The sequence below is a fragment of the Meriones unguiculatus genome, chromosome 6 (genome assembly GCF_030254825.1).
Source record: "Meriones unguiculatus strain TT.TT164.6M chromosome 6, Bangor_MerUng_6.1, whole genome shotgun sequence".
In the NCBI taxonomy this organism is placed as follows: domain Eukaryota; kingdom Metazoa; phylum Chordata; class Mammalia; order Rodentia; family Muridae; genus Meriones; species Meriones unguiculatus.
Window position 1 is genome coordinate 66,800,151 of NC_083354.1, and position 13,709 is coordinate 66,813,859.

The window sequence follows — 13,709 nt, forward strand, 5'->3', positions numbered from 1 at the left end:
GGGTTTCTCTGCGTAGCCTCCTTGGCTGCCCTGGACTCGCTTTGTAGACCAGCCTGGCCTCAAACTCGCAGAGATTTGCCTGCCTCTGCTGAGTGCTAGGATTGAAGTTATGTGCCACCATGCCCAGCTGCCTTACTTGCTTCTTTAGTGTAAAAATTAATAACATTTCATGAGGAAAAGGAAATAAAACCATCTAAGCACAGCAACACTAACTTCAGTTCATGTCTGTCAGCAGCTTTAATCATGACAGTTACTGAAGATCGACAAAGAAGGGAGAAAAGCTGAGTGCACCATAGGCAGGATCCTGAGGCAGTTGGATGGCACACTTTCGGCTAACCTGGGCTACACAGTGAACTCTTGTATCAAAAAAGGGAGTCCTTAGATGTTTCAGTGGGCAGAGTTCTTGAAGCACAAACATAAACTGAGTTCAGATCCTCAGCACCCGTGGCAATGCCTGTAATCCTAGCACACAGGAGGTGGTGACACAGGGCATTTCTGGAGAGCAAACTGGCTAGGAGAGCAGCTGAATCAGCAAGCTGTGGGCGGGTTCAGTGAGAGCCCCTGCTTTAGTGTCTAAGCTGGAGAACAACAGAGGAAGACAGCTGATGTTAACCTCTGGCGATGCACACATGCACATCCACACAAACGCAGATATGCACACACACTTGTGCATGACACACATTCATGTGTAGCGCACATACATGTAAAAGAAAGAAAGAATATATGAACATGATAAAGCTGTCTGGTTCTGATGTGGTCATACTGAGGCCTGCTTGACACTCAGCCAGTTTTTAATTTTGTTTTGTTTTATGACAGAAATGGGTGCTGTTACTCCGTGGTTCACGTTGTTAGTTCTGAGAACATTCTTTTGTTCTTGACCCACGGCGGCTGTTGTTTTTGGCACCACTTCATTGCCATTCATCTGGATCACCAGATTTTGGGTTGTAAACCCATATTTCATTCTTCAGATTATCTCCATCAGGAGTGACCTTTAAGAGTCTGGCTTCTATGTGCTTCTGCCTGCAGAGAAATTGGCACAATATAACGTCACTATCAACTTAAAGCTGCTATCATTCTTCAGTGATCAACCCCTTAGAGAGTAGAGCTCTGGGTTTGTCAGGACTGTTACCAAAGATTATGGCCCAAGCAGGCTGTATCATAAGAGAGTAGGCTTTCCTTTTCAGTTTTTAAAGTCAGATTGATGCCCACAGTTTAATCAAACATTTCCAGGCTTGCTCTGTAGAAAGCCTAGCAAATGGAGTGTGACTCTCGATCTGGACAAAAGTTTCTGAAAAAAAAACAAATGAACGAACAAACAAACAAACAAAAACCCTGCTCCTGTCCCTGGCTATACTCAAGCCTTTCCATGCCTGTGGCAGGGCATCTTGTACCTGGCAGCAGGTATACAAAGTGGCTAGTCACACTGGTGGTGGAGCCGCCTTCCCAGCACAGCAAAAACAAATGTCCAGCCAAGTGTCAGAGACACTCCATCTGTGCCCAGAGGATGGGAGCTTTATATATATAAATGGAAGAGCCATTTTTAAAAGGATGGCAGTTTTTCCAACTTTCAGCAAGAGGCATATGAACTGGGCATGACAGTCACGCTGGCCAGTGCAACAGGAGTCTCCATCAGTGTGTAGGCATCAGTTCTTAAATGTGCTTCAAAATGTTAAACTGCTAAGAGAATGTCAGTTCTAGGGTTGTCCTAGTTGCTTTCTGTTGCTGTGTTAAAACACTGTGACTGAAAGTAACTTAGGGAGGAAAGAGTTTATTTGGCTTTTATTTCCAGGTCACAACCGGTCATTGAGAGACTTCAGGGCAGGAATGTGAAGCTGAAACCATGCCCGTTGATTGCTAGGTGCTCTCTGGATCATGCTTCAGAAGCTTTCTTCTACAACTCAACACCACCTTCTTAGGGATAGCACTGCCCACAACAGGCCTGGATCAATTATTCTGCATCAATTATTAATCAAGACAACACCCAAGACATGCCAGGAAGCAAATCTTGACAGTTCTGCAATGGAAACTTTCCTCTCAGATGGCTCAAGGCTGTGTCAGCTAAGAAGGGCAGTGATGTTGTTCTCAATAGGGCAGTTTCTGTTCCTTCCAAGACCACTCATCATTTCTAGAGGCTCCAGTTTCTCCAGGCTGTACAAGTTTACATTCCCACCAGAAACGAAGTAGGGTTACTCTTTCACCATATCCTCTCCAGCATGTGTTGTCACTTGAGTTTTTGATCTTAGCCATTCTGATGGGTGCAAGGTGAAATCTTAGGGTCGTTTTGATTTTCATTTCCCTGATGACTAAGGATGTTGAACATTTCTTTAAGTGTTTCTCTGCCATTCACTGTTCCTCTATTGAGAATTCTCTGTTTAGCTCTGTACCCCATTTTTAATTGGATTACTTGATTTGCTGCTGTTTAACTTCTTAAGTTCTTTATATATTCTGGATATTAGCCCTCTGTCAAATATAGAGTTGGTGAAAATCCTTTCCCATCTGTAGGCTGTCTATTTGTTCTGATGAGAGTGTCCTTTGCTTTTCAGAAGCTTTTCAGTTTCATGAGGTCCCATTTATTGATTGTTGATTTAGAGCCTGTGTTTTTGGTGTTCTATTTAGGACATTGTCTCCTATGCCAATGCATTCAAGGCTCTTCCCCACTTTTTCCTCTAACATATTTTGTGTGTCTCGTTTTATATTGAGATCTTTGATCCACTTGGACTTTAGTTTTGTGCAGGGTGTAAGTACGGATCTATTTGCATTTTTCTACATGTGGACATCCAGTTTGTCCAGCACCATTTGTTGAAGATGCTATCTTTTTTTTCCATTGTATGATTTTGGCATCTTTGTCAAAGATCAGGTGTCCATAAGTGTGTGGGATTATTTCTGGGTCTTCTATTCGGTTCCATTAATCCACCATTCTGTTTCTATGCCAGGACCATGCAGTTTTTATTACTGTTGCTCTATAATAAAGCTTGAGATCAGGGATGGAGATAACTCCAGAAGATCTTTTATTATAGATGACTGTTTTAGAGATTCTGAGTTTCTTATTATTCCATATGAAGTTGAGAATTTTTCTTTCAAGGTCTGTAAAGAATTGTGTTGGTAATTTAATGGAAATTGCATTGAATCTGTAGGTTGCTTTTGATAAGATGGCCATTTTTACTATGTTAATCCTGCCAAGCCATAAGCATGCAAGAGCTTTCCATCTTCTGATATATTATTCTATTTCTTTCTTCAGAGACTGAAAGGTTTTTTTCATACAAGTCTTTGTCTTCCTTGGCTAGAGTTACACCAAGGTAATTTATGTCCTTTGTGGCTATTGTAAAGGGTGTTGTTTCCCTAATTTCTGTTTCAGCCCTTTTGTCTTTTGTATACATGAGGGCTAGTGATTTTTTTTTAGTTGATTTTTGTATCCAGCCACTTGAGTGAAGGTGTTTATCAGGTGTGGGAGTTCCCTGGTAGAATTTTTATATACTATCATATCATCATGTACACTATCATATCATCAGCAAATAGTGATAGTGATACTTTGACTTCTTCCTTCCCAAAGTGATTCCCTTTGATCTCCTTTAATGTCTTATTGCACTGGCAAGGACTTCAAGTACTATGTTAAAGAGGTATAGAGAGAGTGGGTAGCTTTACCTTGTCCCTGATTTCAGTGGGATTGATCTAAGTTTCTCTCTGTTTAGTTTGATGTTAGCTATAGTCTTGATGTATATTCCTTTACGATGTTTAGGTAAGTGCGTTGTATCTCTGATCTCTCCAAAATTTTAAACATGAATGGATGTTGGATTTTGTCAAATGCTTTGTCAGCATCTAGGGAGATTATCATGTGTTTTTTTATCTTTCAGTTTGTTTATATGGTGGATCACATTGATGGATTTCCATATATTGAACCACCCCTGCATGCACTGGATGAAACCTACTTGGTCATGGTGCACGATATCTATGATGTGTTCTTAGATTCGGTTTGCGAGTATTTTATTGAGTATTTGTGCCCCCGTACCCAAGCAGTTATTAATGGCAGGTGAGCACAGCTCTCATTTGTGCTGCAGAGACTAGAGCCTGGAGCCTGCAGGGACCTAGAACCTTTTCTGGAGCTGGGTGTCCTGAGATAGGACCAGATGTTTCCCCCTCACCATGGGGTTTCCTCCCAACTGGGAGACCCAGTCTGTGGTGTTTTGGGGTCCACAGTTTTGTCTGGGGTGGCGCATAGAGCACGCAGGCACAGGTAAGTGGTGGCTCCAAGCTGGCGACTGGGCTCCTGCAGGGACTCAGGCACTTTTCCCTAGAACTTTTCCATGTGTATGGGGAGGAGAGTCAGCTGAGTGCTTTAAGCTTGGACCTTCTGTTCCCCTCGCTGTGGGGTTTTCTCCCTACAGGGAAACCCTGTCTGTGGTGCCCTGGGCCCACAGTTCTGTCTGGGACAGTGAGTCGGGTACAGAGCAGGTCTCTGGGTTGGCGACTGAATGCCGCACTCTGGGCCGGTGGCTGTGTGCCTGCTGGTCCCCAAAACCTTTTCCAGGGATTGACTGGGTGACTTGAGGTCAGTCCCATTTGCTTCCTTCCCTGTGGGGTTTTCTTGCAACTGGAAATCCCAGTCTCTGCTGTTTTGGTACCCACAGTTCAGCCTGGGAAGGTGATCAGGACACATAGGCATGTGGCTCTGGGCTGGCGACCGAGTGCCTGCCGGACCTAGGAACTCTTCAGGGTTTTAGCTGGGTGACTTGAGAATGAACCTGATTGATTCCCATACCATGGGGTTTCCTCTCGCCTGGGAAACACAGTTGCTGGTGTTTTAGGGCCCAGAGTTCAGTCTCTTAGTTGCTGTGCTGACACTGCTGCCCTGCTCCTCAGACAGTGTCCAACTGGTGCTGCCATCTTGGATCTCCCCTGTGGTGGAATTTTGACTGGCTTGATCATGTGCATGTCTTAGGCAGGCAACCACACCTGCTGTGAATTCATAAAAGCAAGAGTAGTTGTGTCCAGAAAACATTGTTTTGTAGCAGTCCTTCCCAACCTCTATCCAGGCCTTTGCCCTCTCTTCTGCAATGTTCCCTGAACCTTGAGGGGAGCAGTGAGATATAAACATCACATTTGAGATAAGCCTATTGTGCAATAGTGGTGTGAAGGTTATGGAGGCAACCAACTGCTTTCCGGTTGTGTTTCAGCCCTCATCCATAGGACAGAACTTATTCCTAATACTGTAAACATGGCCAAGAGCCCATGGTTGACAAGATCATAAGCCCTAGGTATGAATCTAGTACTATTATTTTGCTACATCGACATGATATCAAGTTGCCTTTTAAATATCGTCATGCACCTAGATTAGTGCAGCACTAAATAACTCTGATCAGAGAAGCTTCTTTTTTCCGTGACTGGCAGCTAATTACTAAATAATGCTTGTGGGACGTAACTAAGCAGGCCTGGGACAGTGCTTATTCTAGGGTCAGTTACACCCCCGCACTAAGTCAAAGCCTCTGTGCCCATTGCTGGATGAGTACGTCCAGTCCTGAACACTGCATGCCACCCTCACCTGGAACGAATGCTAAGCACTGTCCCTTCAGCCTTTTAACAGGTTTCTCCCTGGTGGTAGGTAGTAGTTAGCAATACCCTAAGGGATCCTCTGCAAAGCTCCCCGATTCTATTTGTATAGCTGTCTCTTCTTTGGAACTCTCTTTCTTAGATTCCTTGGACTCTTAGCTTTGTGTCTTTAGCTCAGTGAGTCTCCCAAGCCCCCTCAGTTGCCTTCCATCCACTAGCACATGGAAACTCCCTCAAACTGGCACAATCACATGGATTAGCTTTGCCCACCTATTAAGCATAACTGCCCTTCAGCTGATATCAAGTGTTTTGCTTTATACATTCTATCTGGTTTTTGTTTGTTTGTTTTGAGTTGTTTAAGAACCATGGTAAATAAATCAGATCTGCCCATTTTTCTGTCTTAACTAAAAGCAGAACTAACCAATAAGAAATTGATTGTGCCTTTGACTTCATTGCTTCCCACCTTATTTTTCATTGTCAAGTATGAGTTCCTGTTTCACTCTCTCATGGTCAAAGGAGAAGCTTTTGGTATTTCAGGAGTTGGCCCCCAGACTGCACCTCATATGCTAGAGAAGATGGTGTATTGTGACACAATTAATTGTAGTTCTTGTTTTGCTTTGTGATCAAAGCTGAACATGTTTTGCCCTAATGGAAAAATTTTATTTATATGTATGTTACAGTTGTCATTTTTACCCTTAACTTTATCATTTTGTTTAAAGTTCTATTTTTACCTCTTATTTATTAGCAAGTTCAATGTTTAGAGCAGTTTGTATTTTCTTCAATTGCTCACCAACATACTGATATCCTTTGGTAATTCTCTTACTTATAGGGGCCTAGGCTAGCTTTTTCAGCCTTACCTTTCTACTTCCTAGATCTTATAGCTTTAATATTAAGTATATTATTTCTACCTTGTCAGAGCACATCTCCTATTCACAATTTTGTTCTACTCTTAGGTCTGCAACACTATATTTAATACTAGCTAGCCAGCCATTTCTGAAGCATCCACCACAATTGTCTCTCCCTTGGAAGAATTTTTCTTGGATAAATTTCTCAGGATTCTTTAGATTATTACATGCCTAACAAAACTTGTTCATGTTCATAACCTTGATAGTTTAAAAATATCTCAAATCATTTTAAAAAATAAGTTTGTCTCCTACTCGTCTTTCCTTGGATTTTAAATACTGTTACCCACATCTTTGGTTGTTTCCTATGCTGCTATGGATAAGTCTAATTTCAGCCCAATTTAATTTTTTTCCCATTGGAGGCCTAGGAGATTGTTATTGTCACTGTTTTTACAAAGACTTTGACTAGAAATATGTAAACAGTGACCTGGGCCAGTTGTCTCAGATACAAAGTAGGTTCTTACAGTTTGTGTGTCCAGATCTTTTGTTTAAGATATGTACAGTTAGCCTTAAATACTATAGTTCATTGTTTCATTTTTTTTTCTTCAGAAACTTCAACTATAGTATTCAAATCTTCTGGCAGTTTTTCTCTGACCCTTTTTGCCTCTTTATTTTGAATTATCTTCTCTTTTTATTTCTCTACTGTCTCTGTTTCACACAGTTTTAGTTATATATAATGTCCTTAGTTTCTGAGCGCGCATACACCATGGTCATACTGGCCTGGGACTCACTGTGTAGGCTAAGCTGGGCTCAAACTGCAGCTATGCTACTTCAGCCTCTTATTGCTGAGATTATAGGAGTAAGCCACCATGCTGGGCTTGCTTATTTATTTCTCCAATCCAGTTTCTTCCTTTAGATCAGTACCTGGGATTCTGAATTTCCAATTCCTGGTGTTTTTATGCTTAATTCTACCCAAAAGTCTGGGAAGTAATCCTGCTGCTTTTTAAATATTGACAGTTACTGAGTTAATTATATTTGCTTCATGCTGAAATATCATGTGACATTTTTCCTCTGCTTGTGACTTTCTTTCCATAGTAGGAAAGTAGTTTTCATTTGCCAAAAGTTTTGAATTCTCATTTGCTACAGTTTTTAAATTTCCCTGGAAACTTGGGACTCGTGGCAGATTCTTATCTGTTGCCTTGTCCATTTTTTTTTTCCTAGACCTGCAATAGCAAGTCATTTGCTAGGGTGGAATTTGGGTAGTTTAATTTCTTTCTCAATTCAAAAGAAACCTCAGAGTGTGGTGTGGTAGCTCATGCCTGTAATCTCAGCATTTGGGAAGCTGTGATAGGAGTTCACTGCCAGTTTGAAAGCAAACTGGGTTACACAGCTTTAAGGCTGCTCCAGCCACAGAGTGAGACACCATTTTAAAAACCAAGGAAGAGAAGGAAAAGAAAATTGTATTACTGCGACAGAGTCAAATGGTTCCTATGACGGTGTTGCCTCCTTTCTGTGGTCTGCTCTCGGCTGAACTGCTGACAGGCTGGCATGTAGCAGAACCTGTTCTCCAGACACTTCCTTCTTCCCCTTTGCCATCCATCTTCCAAAAAGATACCCGTACTTCTATCTCTCCTCTCAAGGTGGCATTGGTCCATCACTGCCACCTTTTCCTGTATTCTCCAGCCACTTTTTTTCAACTACCCAATATCCAGAGACTCGGAGGTCCACAGTCTGTTAGATCTGTGTTAGCACTTTGTTACTTAAGCTATGACTTTTTTTTTTCCATGAGAAGTGATCTGGAGCCCCTTCCTATTCCTATACTTTCTGTCATCTTCCTGGCTTAGGTGTACCTTAGGTGGCTCCAGGACCGTCTCTTCAGGTCCCTGGTGAGTTCCACCAGGGGTTAAAGGGTAACCAGCCTCCTGGTATGTTGTGAGCTGACAGTGTTCTTGCTTGCTTTCCTTACCAATGAGGCTTGGGGGCCACGGTGTGAAAATATTTACATTTTTAGATGGTCATCATCTGTGGAAATGTGGAAATTCCTGGGTTCTTGGGTTTCACCACCACTCTCAAAATAGAACCAGAAACCTTATATGAAATGTTACTCTCAGGATTTAAAGACTACTAAGTATATATTTCATGAAAAGAAAATATTCAAGAAATTATTTGCTATTTTTTTCCTTTTTAAATTTTTTTGAGATTAAAATATAATTACATCACTTTCCCTTTCCTCTCTCCAAATCCCATCCTCATACTGCCTTCCCCTTTGCTCTCTTTCAAACTCATGGCCTCTTTTTTCTTTGTAGTTACATACATAAATACAACTTTCTCCGTCTATATAATGTTACTTGAATGTATGTATTTTCAGGGCTGATCATTTGGTATTAGATAACCATTTGGTGGCTCTTCTCTGGGAAAGACTATATCTTCTGCTTTCAGCACGGCTTATTTTAAAATGTAGTTAAGACCTCCTGAGATTTTTCTGTCCATGTTAGTATGTCTATTGGTGTCGTTCTTTATTCAGCTCCTGTTTAGGTGGCCAACAGTCTTTTTAGATATACCTTCTGACATTTCTAGAACAGACTTTTTAGATATACCTTCTGACATTTCTAGAAGACTCAACCTCATAGCAAACTACCTGCTCTTCTGGCTCATACACCATCTTTCCACTGTCACTTCCACTGCGACACCAGAGCCTTAGGTGCAGAAACGTGTTGATTGGCTGAGCTACTATCTCTGAGAATAGTTTATGGGCAATCATTGCCCATTTTTATCTTGGTGCCTACATGGTGAGGTTAGAGGTTTAAAAAAAATGGATGTCTTTTTTTCCTTGGATCAGGTTTTTATTCATATTGTAGAACCGAAAAAAAAAAATTCTACTAGGTCTTCAGCATTGCCGTTACTAAAATCCCCCCAGGACTTTGGCAGCTGGCCTCCTGCCTCATTGCCAACACTGCTGTCAGTTTTCATCTTTTAAAAATTCTTCATGAGTGTTAAAATGGGAATTGGAAGAAGGGCATATCATCCCCTGTGGCTTGTCCTACTACTAACCCAGGAGTGTGATGCATCACTTTTTAGCAATCAATAGGAAAAGACAGTGTTAAGTATATGATGTTTTGATAATTACTTTTTCCTTGAGCTCCTTAATAAAAATAAATACCAATGCAAAAATTTCCCCATCCTCTGGCAAATAAATTCAACTTATATTTTCTTACCAAATTTTGTCTAAATTTTATAATTCCCATGACTAACCTCTTTTCGATATGGTAATGATTATATGTTACAGGGCTTTTCAAGGAACATGGATTCTCCATGGAGCCAATACTCACTCACCCACACATACAGTGAATAAAATAAGTCCTGCTAGTGATTTTCCCAGTGTAATGGTTTCAAATGTGTACTTAGTGGTCAGCTCTGGTACAAATCCCATCTACTGTGTTTTATTATTCATGTGCTTACTAATATTTTTAGGCATCAATTTCATAATGTGTAAGATGTGACACAGGCTGGAAATGAAGCTTGATGGGAATAAAGCTACAGCGATTGCCTAGCATATACAAGGAGGGCTTTGGGTTCAATCCATAGCTCTACAAAACAATTCAGTTAATTAAAATAACATGTGAGCACAGTGGTGGCTGTCTTGTTAGTACTTAGGTGAGAATCTAGGAAGAATGTGTATGAAAACACAGCACAGGGCCTGGATGTAGGAAAAGTTCAGCAGCTGGAAGTGGAGCTGATAAGGAAGATGTCCATGCTCAGGCACGGATGGAAATTACCCTTACAAGACTCTTCATGTTTTTAGCAGCGACTGGTTTGCATTTTGCTTGTTTATTTCCTTCAAAATTTCTCTTCAGAAACTCTTGCCATTGCTATTCCTTTTCTAAAAATATAACAGTGTCTTCTAGGTTGTGTCTTTTGTGACAGATGGTCGACAGCTAGAGATAAAGGGAGAAGTCATGTCATTTATCTGTGGGAAGGGCTTTCTGCTTCACCCATTCAACATAGAGCACAGTAGAATTCAAAAACAGGAAACTTTGTGGATAGACAGTGGTGTGACCTCAATGTCTGAAACTATAGAATGCTAGAAAGTATTAAGACAAGCAGTTACTGGTCAGTGTCTCTTTATCCTTATGTCAAATAAAACTAATATAGAAAGTATGAATTTCAAGGGTGAATTTAAATAAAATATTGAAATGTCACCAATGACAGCAACATACCATTTTGTCAGTCATATGAGGAAAAAAATGGAGAAAATGATTGGCATGATAATTCATAGAGGAATTTGTAGTGAGAGATTAGCATTTCTATTACTGTGATAAGACACCATGAGCAAAAGCAAGTTGGGGAGAAAAGGGTTTATTTTGTCTTATAGTTCCACTTCACAGTCCATTGTTGAAGGAGTTTAGGTTAGGAACTTGGAAGCAGGAACTGGTGCAGAGACCATGGAGAAATGTTGCTTCCTGGTCCGTTCTCCTTGGCTGCTGTCTTAGCGCACCCATGACTAGACCACCAGCTTATAGGTGGCACCACCTGCTGTGAGCTGGGCCCTCCCACATAATCCTCAATCAAGAGAATACCTCACAGGCTTTCAACAGACAATCTGGTGAGCCACAACGAGCTCTCAGTTGCGCTTCCCTTTTTCCAAATGTCAAGTTGGCATGAAGCTGGCCTGCATAAAGGTATTTGTTTATGGAATCGTAAAAATAAGTTAAATGTATGGCATAACACATTCAAAGAGGCCATATGTAAACATTTCACTGAGGAGACAGTATAGCTTAGTAGTTAGGAATGGAGATTAGGAAATCCATCAGCCTGAGTTTCAAACCCAGTTCCAACATTTGCTCAAACAGGGATCTGGTTAGCAACCTAACCAATCACATGAGCCAATGTTGGGTCAACCTAACCAATCACCCTAGCCAAGGTTGGGTCTGTGGTGTTGAGAATTAAATGAGATTAATACAAGTCAAGTATTTCAAACATTTATAATTTTGATTATTATTATTAATTTGTGTGTGTGTGCACACGCATGCATGCGCATTCATATGTACATGTGAAGGCCAGAAGAGGGAATTATATGTCCAGGAGCTAGAGTTATAGGTGGTTGAGAGCTACCCCGTGTGGTTAGGAACCAAACTGGGTCCTCTGCAGGGGTAGCAAGCACTCTAAACTGCTGAGCCATCTTGGATCCCTGTGGCAAGCGGTTGACAGTGTGTATTAGTGCTAGTTGCCAGTGCTCGATCCCGCCTTGCCAAAACAATCAAAAGCCCAAACTAGGCCTAGTTTGGTTGTTAAGGGCATGGACAAACACATCGCCTGCACAGTTGAGGGGCAGTCCTCTGTCATAGTTAGAGGTCCTTTTCCTTGCCATAGTTCTTTGTCTACTTACTGCTATGGCCACTCTTGCAGGCCTAGGAGGGGAGAGCACAACACAGTCACGTCTTGAGCTCTGCTGTGATGAAAGCAACCATTGATTTGATTTACCTAAAACCAGGTGTATGATTCTGGACAAAAATATTTCCCACAACCATCAACAGTCATGCTTGACAGATGGAATTTCCCAGAAAGAATTGATAGCCTGTTGAAGACAGTATCACTTAAGCAGCTAAACTTTCACTGCCTGTTCAAATGCCTCCAAATACGAGAAATTCATAGGCATCAGAATACATCCCATCTTTTCAACTATGTAGTTCATAACCAGTAAACTGTGTTAACGCTGATGTTTTTCTTTAAAATAGGAGATGCTCTCTCATACAAGAGAGAATATTTCATGTCTTAGAAATTGAAGTTACAGCTATATGACTGTATTTTATATGGGGAATGGTAGAAGTCATGGCCCCATTTATATTGTCTTCTATCTGCAACTCAGAGTATGGTCTTAGGTAATTGGTTATTTTCTTTTACAAATATTCATTCTCCATTATTCCCAGGCAAAATTATAAGACTTGCAGAAGTTTTTGAGATTTCTCAGTTCACCACCTTTCCATCCCAGATCCTGTCCACAGGTCCATGCCCATAAGCACAAACACCTGCTTATCCTCTAGTCTCTACTAAAATTGAATGGATAGATTTTGGTTCGGGTTTTACACTTTTGGACTGAGGTCTTGCTATGTAGCTCTGGCTGGCCTTACAGTCATGGTCTTCCCAGCCTCAGGGTCTGAATTGCTGGGATTAGAGGTGCGCACTCAACTATACCCAACTGTGCCTCCCTGAAATGACACTGTTTTCAAAAGAGAGAATTATTTTAATGCATCCGTGCTGAGAACTGTGAACCCCTTCTCCCCATCGTTCCCCTCCTCTGTATCTTCTTTCCTCCTCCCTTGGAGTTTCCTTCTTCCCCTCTTCCTCCTCTTAACTCCCATCCCTCATCTTAAGCATTGAGACCCTGAACCCTATAGTGAAGGCAAAAGAAGTGAATTCAGCAATGGAACTTGAGAATGTATGACCCTTAAAGCCATTGCTATTTCCAACCACAGATAGAGGCAGTCTTGTTCAGAGACCTGCAAGGAAATGTCAAGACTCCTGAGAGGGAACCCACATGGTCAGTTATTGTTATAGATTGTAAGTAGAAAGAACACAACGAAATTCCAAATATTAACTAACACATTCAACACTACCCATACATTGTGTTTGTTGAGATAGATAACTGTCCTGGCTTAAACCTCTTAGAACATGTGAGCACCTGAGTTTTCATTTTGCTGCTGTTTTAAGTGTTGTGTTTGTGTCATCCTGGACACTTCCACAGACAATACATTTGCTGTGGTTGTTTCTGCTTCTACTGTTGTTGATAGGAAGAAGGAGAGACTGACCTCAAACGCATGTTTCTCTTCCCCAGCCTCCCAAATTCTTGATTATGCTTATATTTGCTAACTGTGTAAAAGCACAGTACAAAGTGAGAGTCCTCTATCATGTCACTCTACTTATTCCTCATTCCAGATAACAGTTTGGTGTATATTTTTTCCATATTTCCACAGCTACCATCTTCCCTTCCTGTGCATAACAACATTGCTTTTATGTGATGTTAGGGTCAGAACCCAAGGTCCAGTACATACTGGGCAACTGCTCTATCATCAAGCTGCATTCCTGCTCCTCCATACGCATCTCTTAAAACTTCACCTCTCCGCGTACTGCTGAGACCTGTCTGCTGCAGCAGTCTCACTCCCTGATCACGGAAAAGCCTATTCTTGTTTATGAGCAGAGCAGTCATTAAGCTGTTACCAGAGTCTGACTTGCACAATCAACCTCCTTGTTAAAAAGCTATGGGATGCCAGGGTATTGGGCAGACTCTTCTAGACTATTGTTAAAATGTTTCTAAACATTTTTGCA

General features: G+C 41.3%; 1 protein-coding gene and 1 non-coding gene across 2 annotated transcripts in view; both read left to right on the forward strand.

Moving 5' to 3' along the window:
- Positions 1-13,709, forward strand: part of Arsb (arylsulfatase B) — a 188,776-nt gene that overhangs the window by 107,129 nt on the left and 67,938 nt on the right. The window lies entirely within an intron of this gene.
- Positions 13,502-13,629, forward strand: LOC132654944 (small nucleolar RNA SNORA24). Its single transcript, XR_009592545.1, has one exon. It is a non-coding gene; the product is annotated as a small nucleolar RNA SNORA24 (small nucleolar RNA).